This window comes from Ictidomys tridecemlineatus, chromosome 15 (assembly GCF_052094955.1).
Source record: "Ictidomys tridecemlineatus isolate mIctTri1 chromosome 15, mIctTri1.hap1, whole genome shotgun sequence".
NCBI classification, from domain to species: Eukaryota; Metazoa; Chordata; class Mammalia; order Rodentia; family Sciuridae; genus Ictidomys; species Ictidomys tridecemlineatus.
In genome coordinates this window covers 7413165-7426683 of record NC_135491.1, presented here as the reverse complement: position 1 = coordinate 7426683, position 13519 = coordinate 7413165, and positions in this window count along the sequence as shown.

The following is a 13519-nucleotide window of genomic DNA, read 5'->3' as shown; positions in this document are numbered from 1 at the left end:
GGGTGTGAGGGGTATGGCAGGACCTCAGGCTTGTCATCTCATGCTTCTGTGGGGATAGAACGGAGGATCCCACAAGGGGGTCTAAGTGAGTTGAGACTCTGTCTCTTCAGGCCACATTTTGTCACCAAGCTAACAATAAAACTCTTTTTTAAAAATATTTTTAAATTTTGTTTTTAGTTATAAATGGACACACTCTATTTTGTTTGGTCATTTTTTTGTGGTGCTGAGGCTCAAACCCAGTGCCTCACATGTGCGAGGCAAGTGCTCTGCCACTGAGCCCCAGCCCCTAAAACTCTTTTTATTTTTTATGGAAGTTTATTGATTTCAAAACTGGGGACCTATATGTCACCAGCCTTCTAAATATGGTAATATGGTATGGGGTCCCCTAAGAGTCCCTGGGGCTCCTTCAGGGGACCACGAGGTCATGGTTGTTCTTCTGCTGCCCCGGAGAGGCTCCGGGGAGTGAGAGGCCCACTGAGTGCAGAAGCAGCCCGAGGCACTGGCCAGGCCACACCAAGGAGACTTGCAAAGGGTACTTATTAATCAGGCCACTCAGAGCACTGGATTTTTTGGAAAACAATTACTTTTATTAAAATTAGCTTACATGCTAACTCACAGTGGGTTCGTTATTTTAGATGTATTAGTGAATAAATATTTTTAAGATCTATCAATTTCAATTTCTAATGTGGTAAATATCAGTGGGCATAACCCAGATAAATAAAAGCCCTCGGGGTCCTTACTAATTTTTTTAAGAGTATAAAGGTCTGAGAGCTGCTGCTTGCGTATGTGTGTCTTGGTCACGATTTCTTTTCTTTCTTGTTGGCTGTAGGCCACAGTAAAAACCAACGTGCTGTTTGAAAGTGACAAGAAACTGAGGTCCCAGGGGAATCGGCCAGAGGAGCAGGAACAGCATGTGGGGCCCTGGGAACAGTGAGTCCTGCTGAGGAGACCAATGACCCCAGGGCTTAGGAACAGAAGCCCCTTCACACCTGGCTGGCTTCAGCTGGGGAGGAATCAGGGCCCACTTCTCTGGGAAGGTGACAGTAAGGCTCAAATCGGAGGGTGGGGGACAGAGGCAAGAGGACGAGTCAGAGAGTGCTGGGCAGAGGCCACCCCAGGCAGCCCCGAGGCCGAAGGCCTTGATACAGCCAGAGTGGAGTGGGAGGAGGCGGGGAGGGGGGTGGGGGGTGGTGTTGGTCCCAACCGGAGGGAAGCAGGGACATTCGTGACTTGACATCACACGTAGAAGGGGCTCAGGAGGCCAAATATGCGGAGGGTTTGGGTTTGTCCCCAGCCACCCACCGAGGAGCTTTGGGCTCTGCTTGGTGCTCAGGGAAAGGCAGGTGGTGGGAGGAGACGGCTGAGATGGCCCAGGGAGGAGGTGGGCCACTGTGGCCGGCCCTGGCTGTCCCTGGAGAGAGGAGGGAACCGCCTGAGGATGCTGATCAGACCCTCACGCTCTGCTGGTGGGAACCATGACGCCACCACCGAGAAAGGGCCCGGCGGGCCCCCCAGAGGACTGACTCAGAGTTACCCTGTGAGCCAATGTCCCCAGCAGGCCACAGGGTGAACAACCTGTGTCCAGGCAAGGGACACCATCAGCCACTTAAGGGGACGAAGCATGGTCCAGAAGAAACAGTCCACAGGGACAGGAAGCAGACCCCCCACGCCTAGGCCTGGGGCAGGGGCCGAACAGGGGTGGGGTTTGAGGGTCATGAAAATGTTCTTTTAATTTCCCCCCAGCACTGGGGAGTGAACCCGGGGCACGCTCCCAGTTGAGCTTCGTCCCCAGCCCTTTTCCATTTTATTTTGAGCCAAGTTTCTGAGGTGAGGCTGGCCTTGAACTTGCAATCCTCCTGCCCCACCTCCGGGGTCACTGGGATTACAGGCGTTGGCCATTGTGCCCAGTTGGGATGAAAATGAAAATGTCCTCCAGTCCACTGCAGTGGCGATGGCACAGTTCAGTAGATAAACTAAAGACGACCTCTGTCATCTAGGAATTAACCTGGAGACGGCCACCTCTCCAGGACCTGAGAAGCCCTCAGGAGGTGACTCAGCATGGTCCCAGCTCTCAGCAGACGGGGGCAAGAGCATAGCTTCAGCAGGGAGTTCAAGACCAGCCCTCCTCCAGGCTCCTCCACTTACCCAGCACAACCTCCCCTCAGGGCCCTTGCTGCTGTGTTATCCCCACCTCTTTTTTTAAATTTTGGTACCAAGAACTGAACCAGGGACACTTAACCAGTGTCACGTCCCCAGCCTTATTTTATCTACAGACAGGGTCTCGCTGAGTTGCTGAGAGCCTTGATAAGTTGCTGAGGCTGGCTTTGAACTTGCGGTCCTCCTGCCTCAGCCTCCCAAGCTGCTGGGATCACAGGCCTTCGCCAAGGTGCCCAGCTCCTTCACCTCCCTTAGGTTGCTGCTCAAATGTCACCTCCACAGTGAATCCCTGCCCCCACTGCCCACCCTCCACCTGGAATCCCGCTCCTCTGCCCTGGCCACCTGACACCCTGGATCCTGCCCTCCTCTCCTGCCCTCCTCGGTCTTGGTTGTTCTGGCCCCACTAGAGCACCAGGGGGTAGGGGTCTGTCACACCAGGTCCCTGCCTTCCTCCCAGTGCCTGCTGGAGTGTCAACCAGCGCTCAGTAAATGTTGGCTGAAGAGGATCTGAAGTCCTTTCCGCGGACAAATTTGCTGATGCATTAAAGGCCGCGGCGCCTCCTCTCCCGCCAGCTGTTCCCTTGGCGTGACTTTTCCAGCAGGTGGACTCTGACCGTCCATTTCAAGAAAGAGGACATTCCATCCCTATAGGAGTGGGTTGCGCTGAGCAAGGGTGCTTGCAGGGCACTCTGGGGACAGTGACGATTGGGTCTGGCTATGACCGGAGAGGGCTGAAGCTGAGACTGGAGGTGGAAAGCGGATGGGGGTGCACAAAGGCCCGGAGGTGTGCAAGAGCTTGGGACATGGAGGACATTTCCACCTGTCCCTCCCATGGCCTCCTGGGGCCTCAGTTCTCACAGGCCTTGCTGTCTCCTGACTTTGGGCGCACCCCCACATCCAACCAAACAACGGCTCCCTCTCCCAAATATTCCCAGAATCTCGCCAGGTACCTGGTCGGGAGGCTGAGGCAGGAGGATCTAGTGTTCAAAGCCAACCTCAGCCATGAAGGGAAGTCCCAAGAGACTCAGTGAGACCCTGTCTCTAAATAAAATCTTTAAAAACGGCTGGGGCTGTGTGTCACTGGTAAAGCGCCCCTGGGTTCAATCCCAAGTACCAGAATGTATGCTTCTTCCCTGAATCTGACATCTTGCACCACCCTCTTCCTGTCGTCATTGCTGGGACCCTTGCAGTAGCCTCTTCTCTGGGCTCAGTCCCTCGCCCCTCACCCCATAGTCCTCTCTCTGCCACAGCAGCCGCGGAAGCCCCTGGATCCCTGAATGGCTCACCCAGCTCCGGGCTCCGGTCTCCAGTGGAGTAAAACCCAGTCCTCTTCCTGCCACATAAAGCCACGCCCCTGGCTCCTTGGCGCCCTCTGGGGTCCTCTGGCCCTTGGCCACGCCCTCCAGCCACTCCCCTCTGTCCCTCGCACCCTCTGAGCCAAGGAAGACCAGCCCCAGCCCCTGGGCACTGCGGGTGGTCCTCGGTAGGAGGCTGGCCTCTGCTGCGCGTGGTCTCCTCAGCAGCCCTCCTGGCCCCGGGCGGCCGCGGTGACCCCGGTCCCCTCTCCCCTGGGCCCGTTTGCTTTTTGTTCCAGTGGCTGGCCGCGCCGGGTCCTCCCCCACTTGCGTCTCAAGTCCCTGCCCAGAAGGGGCTCAGCACCCGCGGGCGAGGCAGGAGTGACGGGGGAGATGGCCACGCAGCGAGCAGCCGCGAGGTGGCCCGAAGGTTCTGTGTACGGAGCCCCGAGCCGAGGGGCTGAGCATCCACTGGGGAGACGCCCAGATGCCGAGCCGGGCCGCGCAGCCCCCTCCTTTAGCAAGAAGGCCCCGGGGTGCAGGGACTGCGGGCGGGAGAGTCCCCCGGGCCAGGCTGCGCCAGACCCCATTCATTCACTCCGCCCAGGGACCCCCTTCCAGAGGCCAGCGGGTGGGAACCGAGGGGAGCAACAGGAAGGCGGCAGAACCACGCTGTTTCATGTCACTTTTAACTGAGATAGAATGACGTGTAATGATGAGCCTTGATTTTATGTGCGCCCGGAGCACTGGGGACTGAACCGTGTGTGTGTGGGGTGCTCTCACGAGCATTTGGGTTTTTCTCAATTTGGGGTGATTTTGAATAAAGCTGCTGCCAACATTTGCACAAGTCTAAGGTGGACCAAAGCTCTTCCTTCTCTTGGGAAATAGCTGGGAATTCTAGGTCAGAGGGGGAGGGTATGTTGAGTGTGATGAGAAAAAATAGCAGCGCCTGAGCTTGGGCTGGGCTCCGTGGCGCACGCCTGACAGCCCAGCAGCTTGGGAGGCTGAGGCAGGAGGATTGAAAGTTCAAAGCCAGCCTCAGCAACTTAGAGAGGATCTAAACAACCCAGTGAGACCCTGTCTCTAAATAAAATATAAAAACGACTGTAGAAGTGGCTCAGTGGTTAAGTGCCCACGGGTTCAATTCCTAGTACCAAAAAAAAAAAAAAAAAAAAAAGAATAAAGAAAATAGCATCATAAAAATATTAAATTAAAAAAATTAATACACAAAAATTGTGCATATTTATTGCAGCATTCTTTTGAGTACTTCTGTCGGGCAGAGTAGTAGGCTCTATGGCAACAGCAACCCTCAGGAGCAGATATGATCAGGAGCCCATTTTAAAGAAGAGAACACAGAGGTTCGGAGAGGTTCAAGCCTTGCCAGGAGGTCACAAGCCCGGGAAGTGACAGGGCTGGGACTCAGACCTATTCCCAAAGCTAGCATCCCAGAGTGATGTTGCCAAGTTCTAGTTACTGGGTTGTTGTTTTTTCTAAGCTTTTTAATTGACAATAATTATACATATTTATGTGGCACAATGCCACTTTGTTTTGCTCTGTTTTTGGTACCAGGAATTGAACCCAGAGGCACTTAACTGCTGAGCCATATTCTCAGCCCTTAATATTTTGAGACAGGGTCTCCCTAAGTTGCTGAGGCTGGCTTTGAACTCATGATCCTCCTGTCATGAGATTGAGATCTCCAGAGCTGCTGGGATCACAGGTGTGCGCCACCCATTTATCACTGTGGAAAGAGCATTCAGAATCCTGTCGGCTAGGTTTTTGAAATGTGCAACCCACTGTTTTTGCCTAGTCACCCTCCTGTGCCACAGGACATCAGAGGGTGTCCCTCCCGCCCCCCTCCTTGGACTCCCGTGGCATTGGCCAGCGTCTCCCCTCCCCGCAGCCCCCACCGACACCTTCACCCCACTCTGGACTTTTTGGATTTCCTTTTTCAGGTTGCACCGTGAGTGAGGTCATGCAGTGCTCCTCTGGCTGTGCCGCCTTGTTTTCCTTAATAGAATGTCCTCCCTTATCCCTCATCTGCTGCGGGACAGCTAGGGTGCTTCTGTGTCTTGGCCAAGCGGATGGAGCTGCCGAGAACCGGGTCGTGCAGACGCCTCTTCAGGCTGACTTCAGTTCCCGTGGGTGGATACCCAGGGGCAGGACTGGCGGCTCTGTGGGCCAGGTGTCATCTAGCTAGAGAGGGACACTGGCACAGACCAGTCCTGGGGTCTGAAGTAGGCCTGCGCCACGCAGGTGCCTTTATCATTCATTGACTTGTCTCGGATCCTTTCTAACCTGCCCTCCTGGTAACCAATCCACTCCAACATTAATCCCTCCCAGGGACCTGGAGGCCTTCAGTTAATTAAAGTAATTAAAGGCACCAAGTCCTCGGAATACCTGCATCACCTCAAGGCCTCATCTCCCACCACCACTACAGTGGCCACCAGACTTCACCGTGAGTTTTGGGAGGGACAGGCCACACTCAGACCATGGCACTAGTTCAATAAACACCTGCTCAGGAGATGAACAGTGCTCTAGGGCTGAAGCTTAAATGACAACCGCACCGTCACCCTCATCCACGAACTGCCTCATTCTGGGTGAAGGTTCTTAGTTTTCTGTTTGTTTTGGTACCAGGGATTGAACCCAGGGGCATGTACCTGCTAAGCCACATCCTCAGCCCTTTTTGGTTTTAGTTTTTCTTATTTTGGGGGTACCGGGGATTGAACTCAGCGGCACTTGACCACTGAACCACATCCCCAGCCCTATTTTGCATTTTATTTAGAGGCAGGGTCTCACTGAGTTGCTTAGCATCTCGCTTTTGCTGAGGCTGGCTTTGAACTCGAGATCCTCCTGCCTCAGCCTCCTGAGCTACTGGGATTACAGGTGTGTGCCACCATGCCCAGCCCCATATATATATATATATATATATTTACTTGTAGTTGGAAACAATACCTTAATTTTATTTATTTATTTTTATGTGGTGCTGAGGATCAAACCCAGCACCTGGCATATACTAGGCAAGTGCTCTACCACTGAGCCACAACCCCAGGCCCCCTTTTAATTTTTTATTTCAAGACAGGGTCCCACTGAGTTTCTGCAGCTTTGCTAAGTTGCTGAGGATGGCCTTGAACTTGTGATCCTCCTGCCTCAACTTCTCGAGTTGCTGGGATTACAAGCATGTGCCGCTGCATCTGGCTGAAGTTTTTAATAGGAGGTCCAGGGACCCTCAAAAGGTTTGGAGACAGGATTCATGGAGTCCATAAACTTGGATAAGGAATATTTTTTTTCACTTTAGTGGAGATTTAGCATTCCTTTTCATGTTTATGGCAGATTTTTAAATTTTTATTTATTTGCGTTTTTTTTTTTTTTTTCACTGCTAGGCAAGTAGTCCACTTTACCACTGAACTACATCCCAGCCTGGCAGATTGTAGTTTTCAAAGATGACCTCAACACTGTCTCCTATTCCATTGGCTCTTCCAGAGCCAGCCACTTCCCCATTGAGGGGTGAAGTTTACAGCTCTGCACCTTGAACCTGCAAGATACCTTGACAAACAGGATTCAGTGGAAGTAGTCCTGCCATGTCGGTTCTGGTTTTAGGTGGTAAAAACACCATGTCTTGTTCTCTTGGGATGAACACTCTTACTGCTCCACTTCCATGCTCTGAGGAAGCCCAAGATCCCTGAGGAAGCCACATAGTGAGGAACCCAGGCTCCCACCCCCAAGCCTGGCTGAGCTACTAACCAACAGCTGCCAGCAACACTGGGAATGGAGCCTCCATGCTGGGAGGAAGCCCAAGAATCCCTGAGGAAGTCATGTGGAGAGGAGCAGTGCCATCTTGCCAGCCCTGTGAGTGAGCCAACCTGAATGTTGTTCCCCAGTTCACAGAGGAGCTGCCTCGGATGTTGCCCATGGATCACAGATGAGCTATCCTCTATGAGCTCCACCTGAATTGCAGTTCCTACAGCAAAATAAATGATTATCATTGTCTTAGGCCACAAAGTATTGCGGTGGTTGGTTACACAGTGGCAAATAACTTACACAAATGTGGGTGATAAGCTATAATAGCATTAGCAAACCCTTGTGATTTTGTTTATTCTGGAATCTACTACTCTAGCCATTCAAAGTGCAGATTATTTCCAGGTCATATCATGATTGTTACATATATTTGAAGTATCATTTACTTTTTTTGCCACGATCTTACTAATTACTAGACCTGTGATTAGGTCTGCTAGATCTTGTTATTTAATGTTACTAAAGAAGTATATAGAGTTAGGCACAGTGGCAGGGGAGGCTAAACCAGGAGGGTTTGCAAATTCGAGGCCAGCCTCAGCAATTTAGCAAGGTCCTCAGCAATGTAGGAAGACATTGTTTCAAAAATTTTTTAAAAAGGCTAGGAATGTGGGTCAGTGGTAGAATACCCCTGGGTTCCATCCCCAATACCCCCCCACACACAAAAGTACATATATTATAATATAAAATATATCTTTTAAATATTTTGATAACACTTTCAGTTGACTTCTTCTATGATTCTACATTTGTGTGGGGTGAGATGGAACCCAGGTCCTTGCTTATCCTAGGCACACCCCAACCCTTATGATCCTATGAATTAAAAAACATTTTTCAGAGAGAATTATCAAAACATTATTTTCCAAAAGTAGTTAAAAATATGATTCATGCAAATATATAGTAAGCATGTGTCAGAGATAATGTTTAACACATTATTGAGAGAAGCCAAGAATGACAGACTTATCAAGGGAGAGAGCAATGGATATACAGTTACAGACAGAGAATTCCAGAATGAGATAACCTTTGAGACAAATTAGCTAATGGTTTTGAGCCAACATCTTTTTTAAATTTGATATCTATTTATTTTCAGAGTAGAAATTAGAAGTTTCTAATTTCTACTCTGAAGAAGGGGACCCAAGAGGTGGAATCCCGATATTTATTTTTTGGTCGTAGGTGGACACACAATCTTAATTTCATTTCTACATGGTGCTGAGGATGGAACCCAGTGCCTCACGTGTGCTCGGCAAACACGCTACCGCTGAGCCACAACCCTAGCCCTTTGAGCCAGCGTCTTTTGGGATTGTCTTTCCATTTGAAAATAATGGTAGCTCCCAGGTGTTGATTCTGAACAAGTTACCCTCTGATCACGGTGTTGGGACTCATGTGGTTCTTTCACATGGCTGCTCAGATCCCAGGGGGCCTGTTCCAAGCCTTGGAGGTCTATACCATTGGGAAGGGCTGTTTCTTGGGACCACCATGGGGACTAGGGAGCAAAAATAAGTAGAGAACCCCTGATTTGAGTTTAGACCTGCAGTTGAACCCCTTTACCCACGTACAGCGCCTCCACCGGAGCTTGTCAACCTCAGCAGTTCCTGGGGCAGGTGGAGACTGGCTGGGTGCAGGTTCGGGGGCCACAGGCTCCCGTCCCAGGTGGCAGGCTGTCTTCTCTCCCCTCCAGCAGGAATTAGACAGGGGAATTTGCATAATGACACTTCTTTCTCATCCAGAGCAATGTCCCCAGATCTTGGCTCCTTGCCCCATACCACTGGTTCCCTGTTTCAAAACTCCCACCCGCCTCTCTGGTCTCCCTGGGATCTCATCTTCTAGATCTGCTCTCTCTACTGGCCTGGATTTCTCCTTTGTGACTACATTCTGTCTTTCCCTGAGACAGAGCCTCAGGGAGCTGTTGCCTGGGGGGACGGACGCAGGCACCAGGAAACATCCGTGTATTGGCTTCTGATTTATCGCTGCAGGACAGATCAGCCCCGAGCGCCAGGCAGTCCTTGTTCAAGGATCCCCTCACTCCCGCGGGTCAGGGTGTGGCAGTGGCTCAGTTGCGGGGATCTGGGTCAAGGTCTGTGCAGATGGCATTGGATGTGGGCCGAGGCTCCTGCCGTCTCAGGGACAGACCAGAGCTGGGTGGCCCACAGGGTCCATGTGGCTGGGGCGTGGAGCCTCTCCATGGGTTGGCTGCCCTGGTGTCCTCTGCCCAGGCGGCTGGTTCCCCAGAGCAAGTGACCCTAGAGACCCGGGCGGAAACGGCCATGCCTTTTATGACATACACTCGACTCGTGAGTCACTTACTGTCGTTTCTGTCAAATCCCCCCCCTTTTTTTTTTTTTTACTATAAGTAAATGTTTCTTAGACAAAATCATAAGCATCAGAAAAAAAACTCCATTAAATTCCATTTTGTTCCTCTTTTCTTTCTTTCTTTTTTTTTTTTTTTTTTTTTTGTACCAGGGATTGAACTCAGGGCCACTCAACCACTGAGCCACGTCCCCAGCCCTATTTTGTGTTTTATTTAGAGACAGGGTCTCACTGAGTTGCTTAGTGCCTTGCTGTTGCTGAGGCTGGCTTTGAACTCGCCATCCTCCTGCCTCAGCCTCCTGAGGCTCTGGGATTACCGGTGTGCCACTGGCCCCAGCCCAGTTTTGTTCCTCTGGAAGCTTCAGCCATACCTTCAGGCAGAGCAACACCACCCTGAAGGCATAACTGAGGGTCACCAGGCATAACTGAGGGTCACCAGGCCAAATGAAATCATCCAAGGGCAACTCCAGCCCACCCTGACCCTGAGCGCTCTTTTGAAAGGCAGGGGATGTGGCTGACCCTGGATTTTATGTTCCTGGATTGATCACAGGGAGGGAAACACTTTATGTCGTTCGCACACATCCACGGATGGCAAGGACCAGTTAATTTCTGGTGTCAACAGCAAAAAGATTTAAGGTCGACCTGAAGAAATCCCAGAGCGGCTGCTTTGTGTGTGTGGCCTTTCTGATTAGTGCCCACCACTGAGCACCCCCAGATCCGTAAAAGACTGGATTTAAAGAGCAATTAGACTTATGTTTAATAAAAAATGAGAATTTTTTAAAAGATCAGCAAATGAGGAAGCAGTCTCCTCAAAGGTGAGAATCGGGCTTGGCCCACTGCTGTGTCTAAAATCACGCCTGGCGAGGTCTCTGTCGCACGAGGCAGCACCACACTGAGTTGCAGAAGTATTTACGTAAGTTACGAGTATTAGAAGAGCAAGCGTTTGGGGCACAGGCATAATTTGGGAGCTTGAAACACACTCGTATTTGAGGGCGTTCAAGAGCTTAAAAGGAGTGAGAGGGTAGTTAGTGTCCAGGGGAGAGGGTGTGCAGGCGGGCTTCCCGCCATCAGATGTTACCTCTTAAAAAAAATTCTATTTTTGTTTATTTATTTTTGTGTGGTGCTGAGGATGGAACCCAGTGCCTCACATTTGCAGGGCAAGTGCTCTGAGCCCCAGCCCAGGCCCTAGATGCTACCTCCTTTATGACCATCGACCTGCTGACCACTGTTCCCCCTATCAAAGGACATGAAGGGGGCTGGGGATGTGGCTCAAGTGGTAGCGCGCTCGCCTGGCATGCGTGCGGCCCGGGTTCGATCCCCAGCACCACGTACCAACAAAGATGTTGTATCCGCCAAGTACTGAAAAATAAATATTAAATTCTTTCTCTCTCTTAAAAAAAAAAAAAAAAAAAGGACATGAAGAGACCATAAAAACTAAGCATAAAGGCTGAGGTTGGGGCTCAGTGGTAGAGTGCTCACCTCGCATGTGGAGGGCTCTGGGTTCGATCCTTAGCACCACATAAAAATAAAATAAAGGTACTGTGTCCATCTACATCTAAAAAAAAAATAACTCAACATAAGCCGGGTGCGGTAGTGCACCCCATAATCTCAGCAACTTGGGAGCCTGAGGCAGGAGGATCATAAGTTTGAAGCCGGTCTTAGTAACTTAGTGAGGCCCTAAGCAATTTAGCAAGGCACTGTCTCCAAATAAAAAATAAAAAGGGCTGGAGATGCCACTCAGCGGTTAAGCGCCTGGGTTCCATCCCTGGTGCAAAAACAAACAACAAACACACACACAAAAAAACCAAGCATATTTCGAAGCAAGGCATTGTGGACTCTGTTTTATGGACAGCTTGGGTCTGTTGTAGCCTCTATACCACCTAAGAACACTCTTCCTTCTCTCACCTCTGAATAACTTTTGAATTCACAAGTACCTCACCACGTCATGCGACTAAAGGAAGCCCAGGTCAACCTCACGACACCAGACCTCACCGTGGGCTGGGTGGCTACGGCTGAGCTTTCAAGTGTAGAACCCTTCTACACCAGCCCCCAGACAGATGCCAGGTGTTTGCGCACAGTTCAAGGGTGAAACTTCGGATCTAGCTTTAAGGACTTAGCTATGACTGAGCTCCACACTCATCGACTCGTTCCCCAAAGGAGTTCAAAGCACACGTACAGGGAAAGGCGCGCCCCTCAGTCGGTGTGAAACGCTGCGGCTGCGCCATCCTTTCTTCTTGGCTGGAGAACACCGGAGTCCTTTTCAGAGTTCACGCGGGCATCCGGAGGTCTCCAGATGTCAGCAAACCCATCGGACAAGAGGAACAGCACCGTGTGGACGACACGAAGAGCCAGAGGCCCAGCCAGCGCGAGTGCTTGGGCGGCCCGTCTTGGCCCCAGCCTGCAAGCCCCCAGGCCCGTGCCCCCGAGAGCCTGGGTCCCGCCCTGAGCTCTAATAGGGTCCTGCCTCAGGAAGCCTCCGCTTTGGTCCCATAGACCCACTCTGATTCAGTCGGGAGGAGATTCCACCAAGATGTGACCGTGGGGCAGCAGGGGCCCTTGGGGGCCACGGGGAAGGCCACCTGCTGCAGTCCATCCATTCCCATCTGCCTGGGGCTCACCTTTCCGGGCTGTGGGGGAAATGTTCCCAGGGACTAGGGCTGCTCCACACAGCCCCTGGGGGACGCCAGGGCTCGGTCTGTTACCAGCGACCTGGCTGCCTTTATCCATTCACCTGGTCACCCCAATGCCACCTTCTGACTTTGGGCTGGAATATTTGCACATCTCCTGTTAATTAATAAATTTATTTATTTTTACGGGGTGCTGAGGATGGAACCCAGCACCTTGCACTTGCTAGGCCAGTGCTCTACTGCTGAGCCCCAGCCCCAGCCCCCTCCTGTTAATTTAAATGAGACCCAGACCCTCCTGTTCTCTGAGTGCTAGGATGAATAAAAAAAACTAAAATGAATAAAAATGTTGCAGATTTCAGGGGGTTTTTTTGGCATCGAGGAGAAAGAGTGTCCACATGCTAATACCCTATGGTTCGGTTCACAAGGCAGTTGATGAATTAGCCCTTGGAATTCAAAGTTGCTAGTTAAAATCTGACTACCAGATTTGAGAAGTCAAGGTCATGATTACCTTGGGAAGTTGAAGGTGTGGATCCTGGCCCCTGGGATTAGCATCCAGGAAGGCACTTTCTTTAAAGAATACATAAACCTGAGAGCTGGACAATTGGTCTGTTGACCTGTTATTAATTCATCAAGCTGTACACTTCGGAAATGTGTTCTCAGAGGTATGTACATCACAGCCCAATAACTCAAAATGTTATTGTCAGGAAATCAAACTGTCAAATAAGATAACTAAAGAGAGTCACAGGGTTTTTAGAAACAGACTAGCCTGGTGGCCAAGGGCCTGGACTGTCTGCATTTGAATCCTGGCTGTGCCACAAAAGCGGTGAGACTTTGAGCAAGTTACTCAATCTCTCTGACCCTCGATTTCAGCATCTACAAAGTGGAAGTTAACACACCAGGAGGCAGAATCCCTGGAGAGCATGAGTGGGAAGTGTGTAGCCTAGCAGTTGTCAGAGCTTCAGGTTCCCTAAGTGACACTATTATTGCTCTTGCCATAGATGTGCTAAGTGGGAAGGATATGGAAGATGCAAACCTGCTATGTCAGCATAAAACGGGCAAAAGACATGGACAGACAAGGCACAAGGTGGGACTGCAGTGGGTCACCAGCTTGTGCAAAAGGCATTTTTTCCCTCCCTCTATTTTGGTTTGGACACCCATAGTGCTGGGGATGGAACCAGAGGCCTTGAGCGTGATAAGCAAGTGCACTTTCTCCGAGCCACGTCCCCAGTCCTCCTGGGCCTCTTCATGACTGTCTTTACTGCCCACCCCTCCTCCCTCCCGCGCTAGAACGCAGGCTTCCTTTCCCAGGGGAGGAGTTGGTGCGGGTGCTGTCCCCTGCGTCTCCCC